This window comes from Hetaerina americana, unplaced genomic scaffold (assembly GCF_022747635.1).
Source record: "Hetaerina americana unplaced genomic scaffold, ioHetAmer1.1.p SCAF_1, whole genome shotgun sequence".
Lineage (NCBI taxonomy): Eukaryota > Metazoa > Arthropoda > Insecta > Odonata > Calopterygidae > Hetaerina > Hetaerina americana.
Genome location: NW_027286069.1, coordinates 75971625 through 75987024, shown reverse-complemented (window position 1 = coordinate 75987024; position 15400 = coordinate 75971625). Strand labels below are relative to the sequence as shown.

General features: G+C 41.5%; 1 protein-coding gene across 3 annotated transcripts in view; it reads right to left on the bottom strand.

Moving 5' to 3' along the window:
* Hr39 (Nuclear hormone receptor FTZ-F1 beta) overlaps positions 1-15400 on the bottom strand; it is a 218210-nt gene that overhangs the window by 173307 nt on the left and 29503 nt on the right. For all 3 annotated transcript variants that reach the window (XM_071591831.1, XM_071591823.1, XM_071591840.1), the window contains exon 2: positions 9524-9632. The gene's annotated coding sequence lies outside the window, so the exon portion shown is untranslated. The remainder of the gene's footprint in view (positions 1-9523; positions 9633-15400) is intronic.

Genomic DNA, 15400 nt, shown 5'->3' with positions numbered 1-15400 from the left:
GGACGAGTGGAACATTTTGAAAGGAGGAAAAAATCATAAGGACACCATATGACGTACCGGAATGTTTACATATTTTTCAGAAATGAGCACAGATGCACAGTTCAATGTAAAAACCCTATTATTACTCAAAATTATCCTTCAGATCTACAGGGGTAGGTATTATTTGCCAACCTTGAAGTCTATCCCAAAAATTATAATGGTCCAACTAAATATTACCTTTCACGACATTTTGTTTGGCTAAATTATCCAAATATTTTTTACCTACTGGTTTCCATTTTAATCTGAAGATTAATATTGACACCTAAACTCCATTTCCCCCCCTATTTAATGCTATTCAGCACCCTAGACAAATATGTCAATCTTCCCTCTTTATTTATTCTGTTTATTTGTCCCATAGACTTAGGATGGTTTATCCCATTTTCTCTTCCATCACGTTGATCTCAGCACAGCAGAGGTCCAATGACTGGACCATACGCATTGTCCTTTTATCGAAATTAAGATGTCAGCAGAAACGGAATATGCTAAACTTACCGGGCAACCAGGCGACATATGGTCACTCCGTTATTTTTTCATTCTCCAAAATTGAGAAAAATTAGACGAAAAACCCACAACTTAAACGTAACTCGCCGGTGTAAAACCAACCTAATGCGGACTACCAAAGCAATACTATCTCGTTTACGGTTGAGTGATAATAAAAGGCACTGAATCGTTCGAGGAAGGAAGACTATATTTTGAAACTGATTTTCCCAGTTCATCGATTCCGATTGGAAATTAAAAACAGCCTGCCCTAATTAGATCAACTTTCCTGAAATTAATGTTTCGGCCGATTAACTTGAACTTCTCGTACAACATGATATTTGGTCCCCTAATGCACAATTATTTTCATTGATATGAATTTAAGTAGTTGAAACGTTGTTGATTTTAAACGTATCGACGCTTTCCTCACGCAATGAAGTAGACTCCCAATATACAAATTAGAGGAATGAGCTCCACGCACGTCCACACGCACACACATGTATAGACGTCAACTCGTAGCGCACGCAAAAGAGAAAAAGTGCGTGTTTTCCGTACGAGGGGATCGATTGATAAAAATCCTTCCGTTGCGAAAATTCGGCCTGCGCAGCCCCCCTACCAAAAAAAACCCAAGTCTCACACGAGAGGAAAAAGCGAGGGGGTGGAGCTTTACGGGGGTTGCAAGGGAAAGGAGGGCGCGGAGGTTTTTGTTAGGGGGGGAGGGAAAAGGCAACGCGTCTTACACGCACCCACGAACGAACGCCAGCACGCGCGCGGTGCCAACCTCGCAGATTGTGATGCGATGTCTGAGGAGAAGGGGGAGAGAGGAAGGGTTGGAAAATTCCCCTTCTTCCTTAATCCCTCGTTGAACGGAAAGGGGAACGAGCAGTCCTCTTCCCTCTAACATTTTTATTGAACCAAAAGGGAGATACAGCGCAAACACGCTTCGTGTGTTTGTGCGTGAAAAACAAAAACAGGGCGGGTACATGTGAGAACTCTCTTCCAGTGGGGTGATATCGAGATTGTACATCGCTTCGTATCTTTCGCGCACGCCTGCCAACCCCCCTCCATCCCAACTCTTTATCCCTCTCCCTATCCTCGCGCACCATCGTTGTTTATTCGCGTTGCGTTTTATCGCGAAGCAACCCCGTGCTTTCGACACCACGGTCCCGCGTGACTTTTCGTGCTCCACCCTCGCTACAGTTTCGTAGGTCCCCGAGGTTCCTTCCCAATTCCTCCTTCATAACGTTCGCCAATGTCTTCAAATGATTTGTGGCAATTTCTTGATTCTCGCAAGAGGACGTTTTCCGGAGGGGGGCGAAGAAAAAGGAAACAGACGTGGAAAGAAGCCCCAAAACCCCGGCCGAATATTCGGCACCGGACACACGATAATAACCCACGTTTTCTTTTATTTCTTTCAAACAATTTGGGAACTCGAAATATTTGCTCGCGTTTGTCGCACACGCAATTGGAGTGAATTCACGCATCTATATATCGTTTGCTCAGTGATTACCAACAAAATTTTAATTACTAAGGAGCCGAATCGTACAAATTTACACTCTTATCTCACAAAAACACATATTTCCTCTGAATTTTACTACAAACATCTCGGAATCGAGAGAAATCTTCAAAAGTTTCTGTGATGCCTCATCTCACAGAGTAATGACGTTATTATTTTATTCATGCTAATATTCATTTCCCTTAAATTTTCCATATTTTAAAGGTATTTAGGAAACTTCAGCACGCACTTAAAATAGTTATCGAACCACCTTTCTACCGTTTCCCATGATCTATCCCCGTTCTGGAGACAGCGGGGTAACCATCTCTGAATGGGGGGAGGAGTTTGTCTCCACTAATGAGCTAGGGTAGTAATTTGAATCCAGCAACGGTTGTGCTACATATGGCAACCTTGAATTAATGTTCACGGTGAAAGGAACCCTCATTAGCCAATAAAATGAGGGCTGCGTCATGAGACCAGTAATTTCGTTATTTCCTATACATTTCCGTTTTTTTCTAAGAAGCACGAGTAACAAATTGAGCTCATCTCCCCTGGGTTGAAAATCAATTGTGCAACGCGGTTTTTGCTCAATGGTCCATCACCAGGCACAGTAATATTGCGTATTTCCGTCGTCTCAAGTATATAGATATAATTGGGCTGGGGTACATAGACCATTTTATACGGCACGCCAGGGCAAACCTTCACGTAACTTAACATTGCACATTTGAAACACTTCTACAGACATAATTTCTGTTTCCCAAAAAAACAATCACATCAACACCTGATTTTTTTCTGCTTCTCGGAGCTTATCCTGTGCTCAGGATAATAGGTTTTTGGATCATACTATAAAGTTTAGGAATTCAAAAATTTACAGGGGGTCAACCGAACTATTTAAAATACTGCATGCACGAAAAGGAAGTCATACGGATCTCATGGGCAGTACTGGGAAAAAAATAATCATTTTGTAAATAATGCATGTAGCATTAGAAATCATAATAGAAATGACGGCAATCGCTTTGGAGATAATTAGAATTGGTAGTGTACCTGTATATATTTGTCGATGTCTTGCATGTAATTCTTTTTATTCAATAAACCCATCTTTTTAACAGTTCTACAGCATGATTTGAATGTACGTATCCTGTTATTAAATATTTTTGCAGGTCAGTACTTTCTTGGGAGTAAGGTTTGTCGAATGCATGAACAAACTAATATTCGGTTAGCGGTAACATGATTGGGTTTTCATGTGGTTTTATTCTAGTTTACGGGTGGCGACCTAACACCCCCCACCACACGCCCTTACGGGGTATTGTGTAGATGTAGATGTACCTGCAACGACTATGCATATGGTACATATAATCGTAAACCTGAAACGTAGTTTTCGAAATGTTTCCCCGAATGACCAGGCTCGAATTCGATCGATGAAACGGCTATCCTGGTGGCAGCCCATAATTCTCAGAAAACTAAGATATCCTAGAGTAGTGCGGGAAAAGTAACCATGAGATTATCTCCTGGAAGGCTGGCGCCGTTCCCGAAAATGAGTTTGTAATCTTTAACTTAGGCTCTTTAGTACTACTCAATTTATTCCTTTATGAATAGAAAGGGATATAACAAATAATAACGCTAAAATAGTCATCTATCGAATTTAATTCCCAAAACTTGGTAAGACTGATTTAACGAGCAGCCAATGAATGAATTTAATGCGGGTAATTATGCTGTCACCAGATAACACGAATTCAATTAATTATGCGAGATGAGTGTTATTTGGAATGATTGATATGGAGTACTTTAAGTTGTCTTCTTAAGGGGATAATGGCAAAGCAAGCATCTGGTTCAAAATACAAATCTTTAAAAACATCGAAAATGGTTAAATATACCCATAGAATAACTTCTCGTAATTTCTTTCAAACGAGAAAGTAAACAAAGAATTTGGAACCAGAAACATACCAAAAATAAATTAATTTGATATAATCAATAACATGGCAGCCATAAGGACAATCGCCTTTTCACGAGTACTTTCGTGACACCGATTCTAAAAGGAAGTATTCACAGCGGGGGACGAAAGGAATACAAAATTTGCGTCAATACCTGCCAATGGAAAAGTGACTTTACATTTGTAAAATATTTCTGCTCACTGGTCTGTACAAGCACGAAGTGATGGCAAATGATGACGTCCATCTTCTAAGTTAGCATAGAGATTAGAAATTACTCACTATGTCAACGTTATGTCCACTAAATGCTCTGGTCAACAATTTAGACGAGGTCTCGCGAAAGTAAACCGTGCCATTCCATGCAAACACGCACGGTAGGCGAAGGAACGTCGCCTCAAGCGGAGTACTATCAGGGCACTTCAGTTTCACTATAACAGCAGATTCCAGAGGAAGGGAGGAGTACACTGCATTTTCCGGTTAATGAGTATTAATTCCCTAGGAGCGGCAGGTGGATGTCGCGTTTGCCTGGGAGTGTTCCGTGGGTCGGCATCGATTGGTAGCAATTCAGTTTCCATTAAACAAAAACCAAATTATGTCGCACGCCTGTCGTCGACCAATTTAACAATTTGATAATAACTCAAAGGCGGAGAGCTAATGTACACAAATAGTGCAATCATCGAGAGCACATCCACCGTGGGAGTATAAGCGTCATAACAATAAATAACATGAAGTTCGACGTTAACATGCGACGGGGAATAATAATTGATCGCGAACACAGACTCTCACGCACGGCCTTGGATGATGAATACCCGCCCCCTTAATGGCCAATTGTATCGGAAAACGATAACTGTGAAAATGCGAGTCTTCCATCTTCGCGGGAATGTGGGGGAGAGGTGCGAGGGAAGTGTGAAGGTGAGGGGGGAGAGGTGCGAGGGAGGAGGCGAGTTGGTTTGATTGCCTCTCGGCCGCATCTGAAAAAGGGACGCCAATTCCTCCCAGGGGCACAAAAAGTACGGAGCCTCTTGGGGGCGGGTAGGGGTCGGGGGGACAAAGCAAAGAGCACGAAGGTGGAAATCTCGGGACCCTCAATGAGTGTACGGTTTGGTCCCGGAGCATATATCCACGCGTTGGGTGGCACTTATGGTCGACCGCCTTCTGCTTGAGAAGAGTGGGGTGTGTAAAAGGCTCAGAAGGCTTGACGCCTCTGTAACGGCACCCCTTTGCTCGATTCGCGCTTGGGTATCACATTTTAATAATGGTGATAAGACCTTTCACTAAAAATTTTAAATTTTACCCTGAAAGCACCTTCACTGACTGTTGTCTGTGGAGGTGCTATCAGGGTGACTGAATGTTGTCACGGGGATACGAGGAAACATTCACAAATTCATTAAATAAAAGACAACGAGTAAAAAAACAAAAATCACAGTGAAAATGCAGATAAAATAAAGGAAAAGAAGCGATCAATGCGGCCCAAATACGTCGCGCACGAACACTATTATTTTTACTTCGGTATAGTGTCTATATATTACATTTTTAAATTAATATTTTTTTCTCCTTTCCTGCTTTTTTAATTTTTAACCGTCACCAATTAAATGAATGCCCCACCAAGAGTGACAATTTGTGTGACTGGGCGACATTAAATTGGCACGTTTAATTACGCGAACTTTACATCTTAAGGACGCGCCTGACTTATAAAACAAAAGAAACGCATGATCGACGCGAATCACATCCGCGAATAATTTTTGAATAAAACGCCAGTAATCAACCCGAAGGTCGGTTGGGTAGGTGATGGTAGAGTTCACCCAGTATTAAGCCCAACGGAGTGTGAAATTCACACATCATGGTAGGGCTCCCTTCCTTGTGACGGCTATGGTTTCCACGGAAGATCCGGTACCCGAAAAATCACACAGTTTAGGTGAAGCCGAGGGTGCCCAGTGACGTCAACTAGAATTGCACCCGGGCCTTCCGGTCAGTACATAGTTCAACGCTTTACTCGTGGACTACCACCACCCCACCATTCACCGGCTAATCTTTTGTCCTTCTTTAACTAGCAAAAAAAAAGTAATTTAAAATATTACCAATTTTATTGATGAGGTGAGCGAAATAACTAGCACTGTAAGTGGATACACCAACATTTGATGTCACCTAGCCCCATTTTCACGACAGAGCTACAACTTAGCTTGGCTTGACAAAATAGGATTCGAATTCACTATTTCTGTGCAAGCTAGAATTGGTAAACATTAAACTAATCTTTAACTTTACTCTCACTTCCAGAAGATTTCTTCCTCAAAATCTGTTAAATCAATATCAAGATAGAAATTACAATTGTTTCTTATCCCCCATTCTTTCTCAACCAACACTAATTCTTATTACCCAGGTAGACCTCCCGTCTTATGGCTCCCTTGATATCATTATATATTTTTCCTGGTCTCCTTCGTTGGAGATTCTACATTCCTAACAAAGTTCATTAAGGTTTGCCCAATCAATCTAGTTTTCCGATTCCCCATAGTGATCCTTATGCCTCTTACTTCACCTACTACTATTCCATATATTTCCTCATTTCTCCTTTCATCTTCCAATAGTACCTACGTGGAAAATACTTAAATCTTATTTGTCACATAAGAATACAACTTAACTAAAACTGACCCAAGATCACCGTTTCTATTCGCTTCGAAGGATATATTAATGAAAAACATGGCAAGAAACGACTATTTGTTCTACTATAGCAATTCATGTTTGTTTCATCGAAATAACTATTCCAGCATATGAAAGGTTGCAAATAATAAATACATCTTAAGTTGGCAATAAAAGGGCTAAGTTCATGAACACAAAGTTCTGCATAGCAGTTAAACGTCAACACTAAACGTTTTAGTTTTCCTTTCGATGGAAAGGCATGCACTACGGGCATAAATATAAATCCAGATTCAAACGAAAAGTTCAGAAGAAAATCGTCCATGCTTGGCCACGGAGAAAAACCTTAAATGTTGCCCAAATATTCACTGGACATTTAGCACGAAGTGTCACACAAAACACTACACGGAGCTAGTTCACAAAAGAACTACGTATTTGCTGTCCCGTACAGTCTGTGCATTCAGTTGAAGCAATCACATCGACAGTTTTGCACGATTAGAGTAAATTATAGACATGTTTTCCTCTAATTCGATAGAAACGCCATATGTCACGACAGGAGCCGAAACGCAAAAAAAGCTCACGAGAGGCCATCACCGTGGAAGTCCTCTTCAAACACCAAAAGGGGGCCTTTAAAATTTCAAACAGCCACAAACCGATTTCCGCTTACTTGATTCACAGCAGACGTGACCTTTTCCCTCTGCTCGAGGCCTGAGAGCAGAGAAATAGACACCGACCGGAATTTTTGCCCGACACTGATTCGAAGCCGTGCAAAACGGCCATTGGGAGAGGATGGCCAGAAGGGAGGGTGAACTGTGTGGGTGACCATGCGGTTTGCCCCACGGATGGGTGTGGCGAGTGCTGGGGCGTGTACGTGTATGAGAACATATTGTGATGGGAGCGGGCAGGGAATAAGGGCTTTCCGCTTCCGTCGACGCGCTTCGCACCTCGGGGAAACCTTTTGGGAAGGTCAGCAGCCTTGAGAACATCGCCACTCGGTCGAATTCGTACACAAAGGTGACTCAAAAACAAATTGCAAATCTTTCTGGTAATTCTCCCTCTCTTTCAGTTCTTTTTCAACTGAGCTGTGCGGTGAGAGAGAGAGAAATAAAACGAAAATATTTAGCATACCAACCTTCGGCCTGATTAAAGTGTTTTTCAACATGCATGCTAAAGGCAGACGCAAGTTTGGATAAGTCACGGTTGGTAGTGAAGGATTTGCATTTTCATTTAATTTACGCGACAAACTATTAGCATCATTATTTGGTAATCTACTGCTCAAGATAGGTTTTGGATGGACTCAAGACTGAACACCGCTACATTTCTTACCCTCCCCTAATCAGACACAATCTGACAACCTGCACAATAATAAACCCTCATTCCATTCCGCAAACTTGCTACTTCCCTCCATTTTGCTCAAACCGCCTAATCTGGACGCCAAATCTTTGCGAAAGTCATAATTTTTCCACTATATTGACAGCATCAACATCATTCTCATCGCCATTTACATTTAAATAAAGAAACTCACGACATTTCATAGCAATGAACAATGAGAATAAACTGAGGCAAGGCTGGGGCAATTATCATGTACATCCATCACCATGGAGAAACGTTACGGTGAGACACAGCAAGCGGAATCATTATGAAGAAATTCGATCAATGACCGGCGAAATGAAATGTGTGAAATTTTATGCCTAAACGAAGTTGATCTTTCGGGTTGTTTTGACATTTTCAAATTTTAACATTAATCATCAAAAACATGACGAAGAAGTTTTCACAGAAGTAAGCGCCGAAGTTATTCAATAAACACAACTATGAACGTAGTCAGTCTCATAATTCTCGTCAACTAAACGAGGCATGTTTAACTATAGGGTGCGGCAACATAACTTCCTTTTTGAAAGCGTTTTGCGTTAAAAAAACAGGAAATTAATTTACCGCACCTCGTATTAATCCGCTTATTAATTATATCAGCCGCATGCACGCATTAAAAAGCATGATCTTGGAACATTTATTCATTTCGGGATCGGATTTTTTCACGCTACAATTATATTTCCTTCTAAGATTTAATACTGAAATGGGACAGGTGAGATATTGGAAACCATAATATCAACCAGAGAAAAAATAACAAAATTTAGCAAAATGCATTTTACGACGGCCGTTTACGTAAAAATTAAGCGACAGATTAAGAAACCAAAAAAGAAGACACTGAAATGAGAAGTTTTAGAACGAGAAGTTTTTTATTCGCACTTAAGAGTACTACTTTGGTACAAAGTTTCTGTCGCCCGAATGTTCCATGCAAATGCACTAACAACCAGGACAATCTGTGACGGTTAACCTAGTAGAGAAGTTCCCGCAACAAGTACCGTTAATCAACTCCGGTATAAAAGTATGTTTAATGTCTTCTATGATAATCCTCAGGATACTTGCACTCATGACGCATTATGAAGATAAATTTCATCCACCTATTAACTTAAGCCAGCAAAGGCTATTCCAATCTACCCTATACAACAGGATATGGGGTCGATTGCCAAGTTTACTAAATGACACAAAGGTCCCTGCGATGATATTTAATCTGATCTCAATTAAAAAAACTCCCATAAGTTTGCTTAGTAACCAGGAAAGACGGTGCAAAAAATTCAGAGAATATTGCATATACTTATTGAAAAAATATGAAAATATGTACAGTGGTTGGCAAAAATTTGTGAAGAATTTTCTATAGTTTATACTGTTATAAGGAATTCGACAGCAATAATGCCAACTTCAACATTGGAGTCATGATCAGATTCATTTCATCTTGTTCTTTCATTTTGAACAGGAGTGAACTGCCAAACCTTTAAAACTAGTTTCGTGTTTACATGGTACTAGACGCTGTTAACTACTGAATGAATAACGTTGTACCTATAAGCAGCATGAAAATAATTCGGATTCTCAATGTTTTTTGTCCTCTTGTACATACCATTTTATGACAATCATACAGATGTTTATCCTGATGATTTTATCTGTATAAATTGATGTTAACTTGCACACACAGCCTTCCCTGTCACAAAATGGTGGGATGACAGCAGCTGTAGTGGAAAACAAAAAGAATTCAGTCGTTGATATACCATTTTTGTAACTTTTTACAGCTGTAATATTTTCTCGACCATATAATATATTACTCATCATTACATCAACAGATTAATTATAACACACATAATTAAATTTACCGATAGCTGGCATGATTATTTCCTAATTCTTTTAAATCGTTCGCAATGCATAAGGTTTAATCCGGAATAACAGAGAAAAAGAAAGGGAATATAAAAACGTCTTCTAACAACCTTATAGAATTAAAGGGAGCATTGACAGATAATCGGGTATTGTGTTCAAATAAGAAAACTTAAAATGGCAGGATTAACTTTATAATTCCGAGTAAGGGTCACATTCACAGGATACATCTGTGCCGTGTTGTTCGCGGAAAGAAGAGGGTACAAACTATAGTAAAAAAATACACCAAAAAAATTTAACTTTACTCTTACGAAATGGGATTGATTAAAAATTCACACGATTTCCCGCAAACAGACAATCGGAGAGCGACTACACGACTGAAGAGGGCAGTCCAAACTTCCAAGAGACGCCGCGACAACGACGACACCCAACATCGCAGGAAGGAAGGACGCCGAGGACGAATGAAACAGTTGACCGTGTCGCTTTTATACACGAAAGCAGACCACGCACCGTGATGAGAGAGAGAGAGGAGAGGAAGGCAGAAAGAAGCTCTACGGAGGCGCGGCCATATTATGCTCAGCCAAGTGAGAAGCCCGCAGCGGGCAGGGGAGGAAGTAAGAGAAGAGAGGGATGAGCGAGGTGCGTGCGTGTGACTCCGTCGTCGGTTTGTGTTTGTGTGCGTGGGCTAGCCTCACAAAGAGGCAAGGCCGTCCTAAACGCCCTTGCTACCTCCCCCTCCACGGCTCCCTTCGACGTCCCCTCCCTCTCCAACCGCCCCTCCATCCGCTCGAGTCAAACACTTCCCCTTCCCGACTGTCTCCCCCTCTCTCATCCGACATCAACCCTTCTCTCTCTCTCTCCCCCTCCCCAATCTGCCTGCTGCCACTTCAATTCCTTCTCACCGTCGACGAAGCTTCCGCGGGCTATGCGATGTTCAATTTTCATTTATTTTATCAACCCTCGATAGATGAGAGATCCGACAACACGAAGACATACATGTATGTCGACGCGGCGTAAACTATCGGTAACATTGAGCAGCACTGAAAAATTCTCTTCCACATCGAGTGATATTGAAAAAATGGTCAACACCATCCATTTACCCATTGAAGTATCATAAATATCGTCAAGAAACTAGATCGATTTTATACCTAATCGTCTAACTCGTATACAGAAATTATAGATTCTTATTTACGGTACCTAAGAACGATAACGTCGTTGATATCATTCTACGAGGGAAAACTTACCAGCTCGGACTCATCGGCCCCTCCAAATCACCCACATCTCCACCCCATCGCTGCGAAATGGCTACGAAGAATCAATCATAGCGCACGGCCCTACTCACGCGCCTGAGGATGAAAACCTCTCGGCCTACCGCACCCTGGCTCTCGGAATTTATTCGAAGAGAGGACTCTTGGCCTTATCACTCAAAGAGGGTACACGGGTGTGGTGAGGGGAGAGGAGGGAAACAAAAAATCTAGCCCCCTTCTCTTTCCGGCAGGTTGGCGAGAGAAGGGAGACTAGAGCAAAGCCACTTTTGGAGCCCGTTGGAAGGACATAAAACTCCGAATTCTTTTATGAGACAGTCGGTTGCTCCATGCGGTCTCGCAATAAAGTGAGTAGGGGATCTCACACACGCACACAACGGATCAAAAAAAGACAAGTCATCCACTCTTCTCCCGGTACTGGTTGGACGTCTTTTCGACTTCCTGTGCTCTTCTTAAACGGTGGCTCCTGGCATAGTTGTGATAATGCACATCCCATAAGAAGTATCAGGAGCCAAGTTCCCTGATTATCAGTTTCAAAAGCAAATAAAATTTCTAAAAAATTATGAAGCCAGTATCAAATCAATAATAAAAATGGAGAAAATTCAATCAAAATAATGCTTACTCATAAAATTTTGCTTGTGTAAAAAAATATTTGATCAATCAGAAAAGGTTTTTCTTTGTAATCGATAAATTGCAATCATGTCGCGACACAGCATTCGCAACGATTGACAGCAAATTCACATAACTTTTATTTATGCTACGAGACTTCACAAATGATTTGATACACTTCCTCTCACCTCGGTATGAAAATTTTCTAAATGAATTTCATCACATGAATAGAAATACAAATTCAAAATACGGGCTCTATACTCCACTTGCCTTCCTTTAATCAAGTTTCTCCACTGAACATAGGATACCGAGGAATACCGCATTACTTTCAAAGCCGGATTCAAAGCTTGTGTCGGATTTTTAATGAAAACCTCGCATCGCAGCGTCATCCTTACTTCAGTCAATGCGATGTTATCAAGTTCACTGAAAGTTGAGGCAATTCTGTGCCGTTTAAAAATTGAAGGTCAAAACACAATTTGTATTGACAGTTCCAATGGTCGTGGTAGTAGTCATACTCATAATCGAAGACCATTGAGCTGGTCCGTGGATGCATGCTAAGTTACTAACCCGGCCGGTACAAAACTTTTTGAACGTTAGCACCAACATTTATGATAATTTTAGGGCTAAAAGATTCTACGGCGTATGGGGAAATGAAGGCGTGATTTAATTCACCAAGCATGAAATAAACAAAAATTCCTAGGCGCTACCCTCATTAATAACAACAGTGGGGGTCAGCGGAAACACTAATGCCTCGCCTAAGAGATACCTGAACACGACAACATTGCGAAACAACGCCGTAGAACATCATCAGAGAGTCATAACACGTAGGTACTCAATCATTCGCTCGTAAACGTCCATTACTGAATTTGTTAACTCGAGGACGAAGTTCCGATTAATGAGTACCGTTTACTTTTATTGCAAGATGAGCACTTCAGTAAAGCTTGAAAAGATAGGAATCATAATTTGCAGTAACAAATCTGGATTTTATCCACCAATAACTCATTTCATCATATCAACTACCTTCATCGTAAGAATATGTAAGTCGTAGTTACGAAAAATTTTTTGAAAATTCTTCCAGCGTCAATCGAACTGTCTGTAGGAGAAGACTATCAGACAATTAAAGCAAATAAAACCATAAAATTATAATTTTTTTAAAGATAATAACCGCTGGAATAAGGTTTTAGTGTCACCGGACCGCAGGTTCGGCGCACGAAATGGAGATGAATAAACGAAGATTACAGAGAAAATTAACTTCGCTCGAAGTTAAGTTGCTTTTCTTTAGCACGAAAAAGTTGTTTAAGTAATGTTTACAATGAAGATTTTTAGTTTCCTTCCTGTAAAATTGCCTCTAAATATATTACTGAGAAGGGAACACGGATATGGTCACACTGCGCTATATTTTCTGGTTGGTAGAATAGTTTGTGTAATATAGAATTTATTCACCGCAGTTCGTAATAAAATATATTTAACAAAAAAAATCCTATTTATGCTAAATTTTGAAATCCTTACACTTCCTTGCCAATCTGGAAACCTCCAAGGGTAGTACTTGGGATTTTTTAAATAAATTATGCATTGGAGAAAAGTAAAAGTCCACTTAAGGTACATTGAAATGAAGCAAGTTGCAATCGATGTCGACATCAAGGAAATGTGAATTATTCCTATTCAATTAACTGTACTGTTACTTGCTGACAGTCATTATTTAAGACTATGCGCCACCATAATCATCTTCACTGAAACTTAAAATACGATTCTTAATCTCATTTTTGTCTCACATCAAACCAATTCATCAATGATGATGCGGTTTATATGCTGATAACAACATGTATGATTTTATAAACCCGATCATGACCACATCTCCGTGGTCACTCACCTGAGTAGATGATCATTTCACATAATCACAGTGTCACGTCACCAGTCGTCAACTCGACTCAATTGTGTAGGCGCTATGTGGTGCTCGTGTCTCATTTGCACTAACTTTGCCCGAACTGTATGTCTTCCAGTTAGCTTGATAAACAGGGTGCGGCAACGTAACTTCCTTTTTTGAATTACAGACAGTTCTTTTTTTGTCATAATCTTAAGTTCACCACATTAAGTTAATTTCAACCTTACCTGTAATGCCACTTTTCACAAAACCAGTGTAGAAATACTTCATCAGACAGAAGGCCATACTTTTGTACGGTTCCTTCGTCCTAATTCTATATATTTGGGGATCAACTAAAACTATGAAGTGATCCAAAAGGAAGTAATGTTGCTACGAGGTGGTGATACTACCTCAACTGTAAAAATAAAATTGATAGGAATAATACAGTGCCCAATGCCTTACCACGACGGGCTCATACCCTGCTCAAGAAAGATGACAGGATCGCTCATCAACATTACGACCCCATCACTATTTGGTGATCTTAGCCCTTCTCTCTACCCTTGACTGCTGGCAAATTCTTAATGGGTCAAATGACCACTCGCTTCCCTCAGTAACCAAAAAACGATATTAGAAGTACCCTCTTTCCAACACCGTGTTTGAAGATTTTCATACCGCAGAATTCATAGTAAAATTTTAACCAACCAACGCCGTCTCCTAAGCCAAGCCAAAGTTTGGCTTAGGAGGCCGTGGAATCACTTCCTTCGTATTGGATCGATTGAAAATCAGGAGAGGTGTACTGCAAACATTACTGTTTACAAAGCGATTTGGAATTCAATAACAATAATGGATGGCAAGATTACTCTTTTACTTCAATTGCTCAACGAAAATACGCAACAGAGTGGGAGCAAAAAATAACGCTAATTCCTTCGTGCACCACGAATAACGGATGTTTTAAGTACAAATCCCATTACCCACGACGGTCATAAACGACACGCCATAACCATTTTCATTATCCACAGTCTATAAATTTCGGCCTTCGAACAAGGTCGCAAACATTTACCTTCGGCTGAAAAACTCGCAAAAAAAAAAGAAAACGGGCGCTAAGAACAAAGCGCTCGCACTGCGTCCCTTGACGAATCGCTACTACGCCCGTTCGCATATTGACATCGCATTGGCACTCGATAAATCCGCCGGGTGCGGGATGAGAATGAGAGGCGGGAGTTGGCGAAAGGAATATAATCGTTCATAGTGCGTGTGTGTGCGTGCGCGAGAATGCAGAGGAGGGATTTGAAGGGGCGGAATAGCGATGCGGGCAGTACACCCGGGTTCAACTGTTGTCACCTTGTCTATCCAACTCCCCCATCCCTCACACCTCTCCACCCAACATTTCCCTCCCAAAGAGAACCCTCGGCCTCGGTGCTCGCGCTGCGTCGTCCCCTCTCTCCCTTCGACGACACCCTCCCGGATGGGAAATGGAGAATGGTAAGGGGGGGGGGGGGAGAAGAACAATTGCGAGGAAAGAGGTGGCCGACGGGGAATGGGGAGATATATCCAAGGAATAGCCTCCCAGCCGGGCATGCGCAATAGTCTGCAACTGTTACGGGAGTGGAGGGGAGACAAGGAGAAAGAGAGGAAGAGGTGGGAGAGGAGGACGTTTGCGTGTGTGTGTGTGGGCAGGGAAGAAGACGGGGAGGTTATGAGGGGGAAGGGTTGGGAACCGAACGAAGTCGGAGGTTTCGCAGGCAGGCGGAGGGAGGAAGGCGGGAGGGGCGAAAAGGCGAGAGAGAGAGAGACACGGGGGGAATGGAAGGCCGCTGGCTCGCTCAGGCGTTCTCTTTGAAACAATCTTTGGGCGTGGCTCACTCTTCGCAAGAGGCGCACACACGCACGTCAC